The sequence below is a fragment of the Spermophilus citellus genome, assembly GCF_964194105.1.
Source record: "Spermophilus citellus genome assembly, chromosome: 1".
Classification (NCBI taxonomy): Eukaryota; Metazoa; Chordata; class Mammalia; order Rodentia; family Sciuridae; genus Spermophilus; species Spermophilus citellus.
The window spans coordinates 120,402,744-120,415,641 of NC_138182.1; the positions used below are offsets into that span (position 1 = coordinate 120,402,744).

Below are 12,898 nucleotides of genomic sequence, written 5' to 3' on the forward strand. Positions count from 1 at the left end.
CCCTAAGTTTGTGGGAACTTTTTTTTTTTTTGATTTTCAGAGAGTAAGTATTTATGACTCAATATATGGTAGTAACTTGTATTTGGCATTCATATATTCAGTGCTTCCGAGAAGTCCAGTTCTCATGTTTCCCAAAGTTAATGACTTCTGAGGATTAGCCTCTAAGTGTTATTTATAGCTTTGAAAAATTGTTTGATTGTGGTTGGCAAATCATAAAGAAAAAAATGCAAGATGCCTAGAACATTTATTTTCAGGGAAATACCCATCGTACTTTGCTTTTTAAAATAAATGAACAATAATTAATAGGCTCTTAGGATTCTGTTCAAAATCCAACTTCAACCAGAAATATGTCATTTTTTTAGATCTGAGTCAGCCTGCCTGAGCCCCACAGGCTGGGAAAGCTCCCACACGTCCCGCCTGGCCAGGATTGTGGCTGGGGAGGGGGATGGTGGCCACTGTGTGACACAGAGGACAGGGGTCCCCTGAGAGCTGCCTCTCTCCAGGGCTGAGTGTGCTGGGATGCACTGGGGCCACATTCCTGGCCTGAGATCTCAATGCTCACCTGCTCTTCCGTGGTCCCTCCCTAAGGCTTCTTCCTCCTGGCGTGAGAGGCCATGCTCTCGGGGCTCCTCCTCTTCATGGTGGCCCTTTCCCAGTCTTCTTTCTGTCTTCTCCTTCTCCTCATTTCAAACTCCAAGTCGAGGCCACCTGGCTCTGCTCTGGCTGCTCTCTCCTAGGTGACCTCCATCAATCTCATGCTGGAGACTCCCCATGTTACAGTGTCCTTGAGCTTGGCACATCCAGGGGCCTCTCTGACTCCACTGGGCTGTCCAGTGGGCATATCAGATATAACATTGACAGCATGGACCTCTGATGCCTCCTCCCAGCTCCCTCGTGCCTCCCAGCCCCAGGCCTGTGCCTTCTCCAGCCTACCAGGGGGACAGGAGGCACTGCAGATTCCCCACAAGCCTCAGAGCCCCACGTCCAAGACACCAGCAAGCTCTGAGACTGTCCCTTGGGGGCCGGCTCAACCTGCCTACTCCTCCTCCTTCCACCTACCGTGGGCCCGGCCTCCTCACCCTGGACTCTGCAGTTGCTCCCTCAGTGGGTCCTTGTACCTGCTCCTTCTCCCTGCCATCCTTCCTCCACCCCCGTGGGCTGTCAGTGACCATTCTGTTCACCTAAGTACAACCCGGACCCCTTCCTAATGCCTTTGGGGCCTGCTGTCCCCTAGCCCTACCTCTGCCTCCGGGCTCTTCTCAGCTCCTGCCCATGATGGTTGCAGTCCAGGGCCCTGGCCTCTGGCTTCTCACATGCATGGTGCTCCTCCCTGCAGTGCATTGTCCTTGGCTGCCTCGGACTCACTCTTCCTGGGTCGTGGCCTTTCTCATCAGGTCTCGACTCCAACGTCCCCCTTCAGCCTCCAGGCTCTTCCTCCAGAGCGGCTGGCTCTCTGCCTCGCTGCCCTGCCTCACGTCCATCATAGCCCTTGCTGCTAGTTCATGTTTTATTCCTGACTTGTCCCTTGATCGCCTGACCCGCTCGCATCTTAGCCTGGGAGAGCGGGGACCTGCCTGGCACCTGTACTTGTCCAGGACAAAGAGCTGGGCTCAGGGAGGGTGGACGGATGAGCTCTGCCAAGGGAAATGTTCAGTTGGAGAACAACGAATGATTTAAAAAAAAAAAAAATTCTAAAATGAGCTTTCATTATTTTGTAATAATAGAGTAAACTTAAAATTGAGGGAGAAAGAAAGGAAGCAAGAAAGGATGGAAGAAAGAAAGAGTGACAGAGACGGTCACATAGTCAAGGTTCCTGAAGCTTCCAACAAGCTAGGATATGAAATGTCATTCTAGAAGGAGAAGAGAAAGCTTGGCAGCCGGCAGCCAGAGACGTTCAACACGCACCACTCAGCCTTATAGGAAGGAGGCCGCTGCGGGGCTTCTACACTGACCTCTTCAACCTCACCAATCCTTGCGATATCAACCGCCCCCCACCCCGCCCACCGCCACCTTTTATTCATAAGGTCCCTGAGGTTCGGAGAGGCCAGGTCATTTCTCCACCATTGTGGCTCCTAGATGGCAGAAGCAGGTGTCAAACTTAGATCTCTCCAGAGGATTTAGCTATTAAATTAGGCACTCTATAGTTTTTGTTTAGTGCTGGGAATCAAGCCCAGGGCTGGCATGGGTGAGGCATGAACCCTGTCACTGAGATGCACCCTGCCAGGCTCCCTAGTCCCTACGGGGACACTAGACATGGGTGAGCTCTGCGTCTTCCCCATCCTCTATCACTTCTCAGCTTCACAGTGCTGCTAGCAGCTGGGCATCTCTGATCCCTACTCCCTTTTCCTGACGTGAGGCGCTGACGTCCTGGTGGCACCAGAGTGCCTGAGGTCTGGTGTTTTCTCTGTGGCCTCTATGGCACAGCCACTGCATTGGGAACAGGGCTCCACGGGATTCCACTAACTTGGCCTCTCTCCCTCCGACGTGCCTGGTGCCCTGCCCTCCCTGATGCCACCCACATCTTCTGAGTGCCTAGGAGAGGGGAAGAGACCCCCTGACCCTGTATCTATCATAGACTAGGGGCTTTGCTCCCCAGCGGAATTTCAAGAAAGCTTTGCAACAAATCTGAGAATTCTTTTTCAAGGAGAAAAATGAGACCAGCTTTGTCCGAAAGAGGTTTTAATGAGCTCAAAATGGAGCAGAAGCACCAATATTCTGGAAGTGGTTTAGGAAAGTAGGGGACAGTGGTTGGAGAGCAGACTGTGGGCACTAGAAGGCAGCCACAGGAGGGTGCATCCAGCATTCTCCATCAGAGTAGGGAGGTGAGCTGACAACAGCATCCGCATCTTAGAAAGAACTAGAAGCAAAAAGTTCAAAGGTCCCAGCCAAAGAAATAACAAATATTTAGGAGCTAGAAATGCTGATTACCTGGTTTGAGCATTACATATTGTGTATATGTATCACCTTATCTCACTGTGCCCTGTGAATATGTACAATTATGTGTCAGTTAAAAGTAAAAGTGCTCAGCTCACAGCGAGGAGGAGACCAGCTTGCACGCACTGCATGTAGAATGAGCTCATCAGGAGGAGGAAAGCAACATCTGGGATGGGCAGGGATGGGCCCAGTAGAAGACGCTATGGTCAGCAGATGCAGGACTGGAAGCAGCACCGGGGATTGCGGCTCCTGCTCCTACAGTGTGGCTCCAGGTGTACGGCGCAGCTTGCCTTCCTCTGTGGAGGAAAATGTGCTCAACTCACCGGGGGCTTTCCAGCAATGGGTGGATGCAGAGCAGCTGGGTCCTGTGTCAAGTTTGCTCAGGATGAAAATAGAAGCTCCCTGGGCTAGAATTGGGTTGCATCTATCACTGTGACTCCTCTTGGTACATTGACACAGGAGAGAGGACTACAGAGAGGGGAAGCTTGGAGGGGACTCATAATTGTCCTGAGATCCCAGGCTGGTAAGTGTCTGTAGGATTCTTCAAATACTTGCAGTCTGCCCCGGGGCGTGCCTGCTCCAAACTCCTGGAGAGGCAGCCTGATAGTTACCAGGTGCTATTACCTGTGATTGCAAAAGAAGCCACAGAAACCAATTAGCCTCCACAGGAAGGCCACCACAGCTGCTGACAGTTCCCATCCCCAGAGTTCCTGGAGTCCCCATGTTGTCTTGAGAGGCTGGAACACAAGCCGCTGCCATTGGCCCTCCATTCCTACTTGGCTAACACAGTCCTCCCTGTCACGCAGGCTCCATGCTATGGGAACCCACAGCCACCAGGCAGAGCACTTCCCCATGGTGACTGCCACAAATCCTCGGAGGCTCAGCAGGTGTCTTAGGGCATGAGCCCTTCTCTGGGCTCAGTCTCCTCTGGGCTTTGTCCAGTTGCAATAACTGGTAGGTTCAGAGAATTGCTAGTTCACATCAGCTCTCTGCTGGAGAGGAAACCGCAGCACCAGTCCTGAGCCGGCAGAGCTCTCTTGGACGAAGGGATGAAGACAGGCATTCACTCCACAATCCAGGACCCCTCCTGGAGAGCACCAGTGAACTAGGAAAGAGGGGGCATCTTGGTTCCCAGTTGTGAGGTCCCCTAGAGAGAAATGGGCATCAGCGATGATATCCGAGTCTTACCCTCTCCTCTGAGCCACAGAGGGGCAATTCCCGTATTGTTTTCTAGGAGAAGGCACGGCTCCTGGCCTTCCACGTGGCTCTGTTTCAGAGAACCTGCCGATCTGACAGGTTTCCTTTCCTCCGCCTGGTTCATCTCCTAGAGAGGGGACGTGGGCTGCGTTGTGACTTCCTTAGGAATGGCAAAGAGCTGCTGTTCTTTGTCATGCCGTTTTTTATGAGAGCAGACCCTTCCCCCACCAAAAAAAAAAATCAGTACACTGTTAAGTGGTCCATGATGGCAGGGCATCACCAGTGGGCCCTGTCGCCTGAGCTGGGGCTGGGTTTACCCACCCTCTATTCCACACTGTGCTGAAGGCCCTTCATTGTCCTTGAGATCATTTTAGTCTCTAACAAAGGCTCTTTCCTGGGCTTCCTCAAAGTGGCCCAGGGGCTTTGGATTTCTCCTGCTGATTGCCAGCCTTCTTTCTCCTGTGTGCACCTGCCCAGGTGTGTGCCCAGCCCACAGGGGGGGATGCAGTTTGGCTGTTTATGAGGACACTCCCACCCCCACCCCACAATAGATGGTGAGTAAATCCATTCAACTGTCCCGTCTGGGCCATCTTACCCATGTCTGAGTCTCCCCACTCAGGTTGGGACTTCCACTCCACCCACTAGCCACAAGTAGACATGAAAGATCTCAGTGTTTCTGTAGGGTATCAGAGTGACCCTTGTCCCCCGTCCCTCTGCAAAGTTCTTCTGAGCTCACTGGACTTTCATCTCACATCAGGGCCATCAAAGACTGTCTCCAGGCTTCCTTCCATCCTAGGACACTGTCACCACCTGCCTCTCATTATCTTCTGCATAATGCTCCATGGACCTCTCAACAGACAAATGGCCTCCCTGCAGAGTCACCCAATTAACAGCTCTTTCAGGAAAATTAAGTTGACTCTTCCCACCAGGAATGAGGTGTCAGTCGCTGGGAAGAGATGTCTCACAGACATGCAGAACAGGGAAAGTCCACCTGGGTGTCCACAGGCTTCTCTGGACAATGCTGAGTCCTGTTCATTGAGTTATGAAATTGGGTAACTTCCCATTAGAGATCAGCTAATAAGCTGGCACCAGGGATCACACATAGGACCTGCCATTTAGCATAGTCATCTGCACATCCCCTTCCCTACTCCTGCCACCCTATTCTGCCACCCCTACCCCTGGCCGTAACTATGGACCTGTCATTGCTTGGTCCCACCAAGATTATTTACTCACCTAATTGATCCTCTAGGGAAAAAAGAAGAATGTATTTACTTAATAAGGAAACTTTACATCAGCACCCCAAATCAAATAGCAGCAGCATCAACTATAAATAGAAGACAGTTGTAACAACTAATAGGGTGGAAAAAAATAAGGCCAATGGCTGCCAAATCCATGAACAAGAGTCCAGGTGAGAGGAGTAGAAGACTTGCAAATCTGCCTCCAGGGTCTCTGCAGAATGAAGAGAATAGGTATCTAGAGGAGACTGGGGTAAGAGAAAGGGTTTAGAGAGTCAAGGGGAACTGTGGCCACTCCCAAGAGTCTGCCTGTCATGACTCTGAACTTGAAGCCTCCTGTTCTCACCCTGACTGAAAAGGAGATCAGCAAATGTCAGAGGAGGCATTCAAGATATTGGCACCCCATGGGGTGCCTACTGAAGGAATCAGAAAGCCTATGAATGCCGCATCTTGATCCATCTAAAATCAGCTGTCCTCCGGGAGACCTCTTACAGACGAGGATGCTGAGATGTGTACAGAGAAGGAGACGCTGGAGCTGCAGAGGAAAGAGGGGCTGGTTTCATGTTCTATCTGCCGTGCTTTCCGTGGCTGACCGCGAGGCCTGCTCCAGAGCTCTCTGTCCAGCTACCACTCCATCTCCAGGAAGCCCTGGGGATCTTCAAGACCTTCATAGGTGAACAGGATTTCTTCATGAGAGGGTGGCGTGGCACTTTATAGACAGACCCAGACTGGGGAGCTCCTCCTCCAGCAAGGGGTCCACCTGCTAGAAAAGGGCCGAATGACCCACAGACGACGAAGTCCATTCCCAGAAGCCCACTGGGTCTGCACTACCCAAAGCCAGTGTCTCACCTTCACTGGAGATGGTGGCTATGATAGGGGTTGGCCCTCATGGGTAGTGTCTGGTCACTCCAGGCCTTTGGGGTCGCTTGGCTTCATCTCCCTTCCCCACAACCTCCCCTGCAGGTATGCTGCAAAGGGGCCTGCTTTTCTCATCTTGCTAAAGCCCCAATCCCCAGGACTCTTCCTCCTGGCCTCTGGCTTAAAGTATTCATGCTTCAAAGACCTGATGATGCATCTTGTCTGGAAGGCCTTCCCCGAGCTCACATGATCATTCCTTCTCCCTCTTTACTTGCTCCCACAAAACTGGTGTGCAGTGTGCTACTGACACCCACCACTCAGAATCACTGGCACAGGACTTAGTGGAGAGGAGGTGCCCCACAGACTGTTCACACCTCTCCACCCTTGATTCTGCATTGGAACTGCCTGTCAGAAACCCACACCAAGGTGCCACCTACCCCAACTCAAAACTGACAATTTCATTTATTATACATGAGGTGCAGTGGCTGGGTGGTGTCATCATTTGCTGGTTATGTTGAATAAGTAGTTGTTTAATTGAATTTAACTGGGAAGATAGGCTTCATGGCCTATGACACTTAAAAATACTTTCCACTAATGTGATTTAATTCATTTCAGTTCAATTCATTTCCCAGACACTCACCGAGCATCTTTGATATGCCAGACGTTGTTCCAGTTGTGAAATATAAGACAATCCCACCTGCTTCCTCTCCGCCCGGGGAGCTGGGCATCTGAGTAAATAAACAGAACACAGCATGGCATGGGTGAAAGCAGGGCGGGTGGGAGACAGGAGGATTGCCCAGGAAGTCAGGGGCTGCCTCCCGTGGCCCAGTGGCAGGAGGGACATTCAGTTTCTGAACTGGAATTTGAAGATGACTAGAAAATTACTGGGTTTTATCTGACGTCAAAGACTAGGGGTCTTTCCAGGCAGAGAGAATAAAACCTAAGTGTAAAAGTGCGTGGATCTCTCGCTTGGGTCCCCACCCCTTTCTGACTCCAACCTGAGAGTGATTTTGTTTTTGTGAAAATATTTACTAGCTGTTTACAAACTGCACAGCTATGCGGTGGCAGTAGTGACAAAAGCAGGTGAGTCTTGACAGTCACAGAAATGCACCCCTGGAGGGGAAACAGCCACAAAACCAGCAGCAGTCAGTAAGTACTTTCAAGTCCCAAAGTGCTAGAGAGCAGGGCGGAGGGACGGCTTGAGCTGCCTTCCCCAGAAAGGCCCCGGGAGCCCAGCCTTGTAAGGTCTGCTTGGAAGAATGTCCCCAACAGAGACAAAAGCGGGACCAAGCCTGAGGGGTAGTGGGCCGGGGTGTCCAGGACAGAAGGAACACCCATGATGGGAGGAGGAGGGTAGGAAGTCACAGGTAGCAGATGAGTTGGTGCAAGTCTGTGGCTGGAGTCACGAGCCACTCCTTCCAGGCCATGCCCAAGAGGGTGCACTTGAATCCAAATGCACCAGGGAACACATTATCTTTCATGATCTACTGAAGAGGGCCCATTCTAGCCTCCCTGGCAGTGAAACCTTGATTTGTTCCTTAAAGTCACGTGCCACCTGAAGCACCTTCCAGGGTCGTGGTGCCCAGTGGGGCTCTGCAGGTTTGGAGAACCTCACTGGGCCTGAGCTCCTTCCTGCCACTCAAGGAAGGCGACAGGGCTGCAAATCGATCTGACCCTTTTCAGAAATGATTGAGCACGTTTCTTGGTCCCATGGAGGCTGCTTTAACACCCGTGCTCCTCCTATCATGCCCATTCATCCTTGGAGCGTAGTTACTCCATGACCAGCCCTCCTGGGGCCTGTTTCTCATGGTGGGAAGTTGGGCTCTTTGGACAGAACTTCATCAGGCCGACTTCTGCCCTGCTAATGCTTGAGACCCAGGACAAAGTTGCCAGGCAGGCTGGGGAGGGCTCACGGGGAAGGGCTGTGAAGTTGGCCTCAGAGAGTCAAATAAGGCTAAGATTTGGGGCTCTGGCCGTCTTGGGCTCAAACCCTAAATTTTCTGCTTACTGGTTGTGTGGCCTTGCAATGTGTTTATGCCCCAGGGCTTCTTGTCCTTGCTAACACGTGCAAATTCCAGGCTACAGCCTGTCCCAGAGCCAATAATCAAAACGTTTTATTTTCCTCCTTCTCTTATTTTCCCCTTCACCATACTTGATAGAACAAATCTGCTGTTCTATTCTTAAATCTGCTGGGCCAAGCCTCTCTGCACCCTGGGCTTGTGGATTCTAAATGCTTGCTTCTTTTCAATAGCAAAACCTTTTTCTAAATATTTAATAGAGCACAGATGTAATTGCTACACTTGGGTAACTCCAAGTCCAGTGGGAGAAGCACTACGGCAAAGTAATGGACCACTCCTGTTGCCATTGGGCCACACAGAGCCTCCGAGCGATGAGGAAACAGCTCACCAGGGACAGCACTCATTGTGACTGTACTACGTGCTGGATGTTTCACGACCACCTATGGCCACCCACCTTAAGAGGCAGGCAGGCTGCCCAGGTTGAGGCAATTGAGGACTAGGGGAAGGAAGGGGGCTCCCGCCACCCTAAAGGTGGGACTCAGTTCAGACCCTCCAACCCCTGTGTTCACTGCCACTCCTGAAAGACCAGGGGGGACATGGCAGCCATTGCTTAAAGGATCTTTATTGGATGGACACTCAAGACTTAATCCGCTGATCAAGAAATAGCGTTGACTAATTAGAGTACAAACATGTTGAACCTGAAGCTGTCACTATGTAAGAGCCAACCGCTCTATGCATTCAAGGGTAGGGCTGGATTTATTAAAAGTCTCTGGTTTTTCTTTTTTAACCATCTGTGTTGACTCTGTTCTGTTGCTTTGGTGGTGACTTCTTACAAATCCAACAAAGATATCTCCTTTTAGGCAGTTCAGATCTAAATATCTTCCTGGTTGGGTGCAGTGGGGCCTGTGATCCTTGCTACTGGGGAGGCTGAGACAGGAGGACTGGGAGTTAAAGCCAGTCTGGAAAGCACAGTGAGACCCTGTCTCAAAAAAAGAACGTGGACATCTCTCAAAGATCATCTGTGGACGATGCAGCTCAGAATCCGGACTGTGAAAGGTCACATCCACGCACGATCTCTTCTCCTCGTCCTTGTCTTCTCTCTCTCTCTTTTTAAAATTTACTTATTTATTTGTTCTAATTAGTTATACATGACAGCACAATGCATTTCCATTCATACACAAAGTAGAGTCACACCCTTCGAGTCTTCATACATGTACTTGGGGTAAAGATTCCATCTTATTCCACGTCTTTCCTACCCCTTGGTCCTCTTCCCTTCCCCTCTCTCCCCTTTGCCCTATCCAGAGTTCGTCTATTCCTTCCATGCCCCACTCCCATTATGGATCAGCATCCACTTATCAGAGAAAACATTCAGCTTTTGTTTTTTTGGGATTGGCTAATTTCACTTAGCTTGATATTCTCCAACTCCATCCATTTACCTGCAAATGCCATGATTTTATTCTCTTTTAATGCTGAGTGATATTCCATTGTGTATACAGACCACATTTTCTTTATCCATTTATCTACTGAAGGGCATCTAGGTTGGCTCCATAGTTTAGCTATTATGAATTGTGCTGCTATAAACATTGATGTGGCTGTGTCCATGTAGTATGCTGTTTTAAGTCCTTTGGGGATAGAACAAGGAGTAGGATAACTGGGTCAAATGTTGGTTCCATTCCCAGTTTCCCTAGGATTCTCCATACTGCTTTCCAGATTGGTTGCACCTATTTGCAGTCCCATTAGCAATGTATGAGTGTGCCTTTTTCTCCACATCCTTGCCAACACTTATTGTTGTTTGTCTTCATAATAGCTGCCATTCTGACTGGAGTGAGATGAAATCTTAGAGTAGTTTTGATTTTCATTTCTTTAATAAGAAGAGATGTTGAACATTTTTTCATGTATTTGTTGATTGGCTGTATATCTTCTTCTGAGAAGTGTCTGTTCAGTTCCTTTGCCCATTTATTGATTGGCTTGTTTGTGGTTTTGGTGTTAGGATTTTTTGAGTTCTTTATATACCCTGGATATTAGTGCTCTATCTAATGTGCATGTGGTAAAGATTTGCTCCCATTCTGTAGCCTCTCTCTTCACCTTTAACTCTTTGTCCTTTGCTATCTCCTCTTTCTTCAGGTATTGTATGAAAGACATAAAGTGTTTTAATTTTCTATCACTACCAATCTAATTAAGTGCATAGTGCAAAAGAAAAGCATGCGAAGGAATCTGTGTCGTTTGGCCCCAGGATCAGAGACATCTGACCTCTTAGACAGGCTTCTCCAGCCCTCAGATCAGCTCAATCCTTCCAACTCCCAATTTTTTTATCCCCAGAGGTGAGGACCACCAGGCTGCTGAAAGAGACCCTGAGCTGATTGACAAGCAGCCTGCCATCCATCACAACTGACCACTGGAAAGGGCCCTGTGGCCCGCAGACTTTTCTGGAGTTGAAGGATATTCATCTTCAGCACAAACTGTATTCCAGTTCCATCCACTGGTTATGAATTAGTTTTAAAACCAATGTGTCATATACATTGGTTTTTCCTGCAATCTTGACTTATAGGTTCAAGTTTAAGCTTTTTAGATACTTCTTTACTCTCCTTGATGTTTGATATTTTGTGCACAATTTCCATCCCTTGGGCTAATCTTTATGGCAAAGCAGAGATTCTACTGACCCAAAGAAATTGCCTGTGCTAAGAGTTCTCCCTTACCAGGACTTGCTATGTGCTAGGCGCATAATAATATTCCACAAACACTAGAAGGTAGATTCCCTTGTGATTTTTTAGTTCCTGTTTTGAAGATGAGGAAAGTGAGGCTCAAAGAGGTGACAGTCTTGCTTGAGTGCTCACAGGAAGCCACAGAGCTGGGGTCTGCTCCCCTGCCTGACTCCACAGCGGCATTTCTGGTGACTGAGTTCATCTCCATGATGACCGATGGTGTGTGTGAGCACGGTGGGTCACAGAGCTGAAGGGAGCAGGCATTCATGGAAAGGGCTGGGCACCAGGCAGATGATGGCTCAGCACCCACAGCAGCGTCTGTTTGATAGACAAGGAAACGGGGTTCAGAGAGCAAAACGACTTGGCCAAGGTGCACCTGGAGCTGGAAATCCAGTCTGTACAACATTCTCAATATATCTAGAGCATCAGTTCTCAAAATGTGGTACCCAGAGCGGCCACAGCAGCACCACCTAGAAATCCATCACAGAATGACAGCCCCACCTCGGGTCTTCCTGAATCAGAACCTCTGGGCTGTAGCCCGGCAATCTGCCTGCTCCTAGGCTGTCCTGGTGATCCGGCTTGGAGAACACTCCGCTCTCGCTCAGACACAGTCTCTTATTAAAAGATGGTCTTTTGGCACACAATCATGACCACCAGACAGTGAACCCAAACCACGGCTTGCTCCTGGCAGGTAAGAGCCCAGATGGCTCAGGTGGAGGCCATTTTTTTTTCTTGGTTGTATGCAGTTCATTAAACATCCACTGTGGGAGGAGGAGGAGAGCGCGGTCAGACTGTGGATGCGGAACCCCTTTCTGTGCTGCTGCTGGGCCCTGCACAGCATATTTGGCTGGCTTCACTTGACCCCAGGTGAGCTCCCCTAGCAATCCACCTCCCAGGGCACACAGGTGTGGAGCAAGGAAGGAGAGCAGCGGTGACCCTTGCAGCTCCAAGATCCGAGAACTTCTGACCCTATGAGTTTCCCCTCTCCTCTTTTCTTTGAGAGACCACCTGGAAGTTCTTGCCTATCCAAACCCACCTCCTGGGAGCTCCTCCTCTCCTGGTCCTTGGGCATGCAGGCATGCGTTGCCCAGGGAGGGGGACATGTTCTGAGTACTGCAGCAGCAGGCCACTCAGCACCATGTGATCACCAGGGCAAACTTCCACGGCCCAGGCGGTGCAGCCTGCTTTGGACTGAGACACACCCTAGAGATACAGCATCGCTCTCGCTCCTGGGGCCGTGCTGAGCAACACCACGCTAGATTCCATCAAGCACAAGAGAAAACACAACAATCAAGAGACACAGAGAACACAAGATGTCGGGGCCGCTGCAAACCGTTTTCCTGTGAGCTTTCTTTTGTAAGTGGAGGGAGAACACACTGAAGTAACCACAGAGAGTGCGGCACAGTAAACGTGTAAGCCCGTCACCCGGTCCCGCCCCGCAGCCCTGCTAGCGCCCTGCTCTCCTATGCCTGGCAGTGTAGTGGGCTCATTCGCACCAGCATCGCCACAACCTGGAGCCAGGTGTTCCGCTGTGACATGGTGACATCATGATGAAGGGCGTGTTTAGCTGTGTTATCCCCGAGGGCCTCCTCCGCACCTGTAGTCTGCAACTGGCATTTTCAGTGCCAACTGTACCGTGTCCTCCGTCTGGAAGTTGCCACACCATCTGTAAGTTCTCATGTACCTGAATATTCCTCACACAAGTGATGCCGTCTTTGATTCCTTGACTTAACCCAAGTCCACCCGCCTCCTCCAGTGACTGCCGGTCCATACAGATTCTGGCACTGTTAGAGAGTCTCCAAGTGGCTTCTTGCTTTGTCATTCCCTCCTGTAAGGCTGAGATCCCTGAGAACAGGATCTCGACGACTCACTCCTGAGTCTCCAGGTGAGTTCAGAAGCTTGTGGGGGTCAGCACCGGCAGGAAGCTTGTTAGTGGGATGAAGAAGGACTGCAT

General features: G+C 50.2%; 1 long non-coding RNA gene across 4 annotated transcripts in view; it reads right to left on the reverse strand.

Moving 5' to 3' along the window:
- Positions 1-1,177: 1,177 nt before the first annotated feature.
- The window catches only part of LOC308648605, a 32,492-nt gene continuing 20,771 nt past the window's right edge, over positions 1,178-12,898 (reverse strand). For 3 of the 4 annotated variants that reach the window (XR_014021877.1, XR_014021878.1, XR_014021879.1), the window contains 2 exons: positions 6,865-6,952; positions 1,178-5,580 (listed from right to left, as the gene is read on the reverse strand). This is a non-coding gene — a long non-coding RNA (uncharacterized lncRNA). The remainder of the gene's footprint in view (positions 5,581-6,864; positions 6,953-12,898) is intronic. The other variant, XR_014021880.1, reaches the window with a different exon arrangement.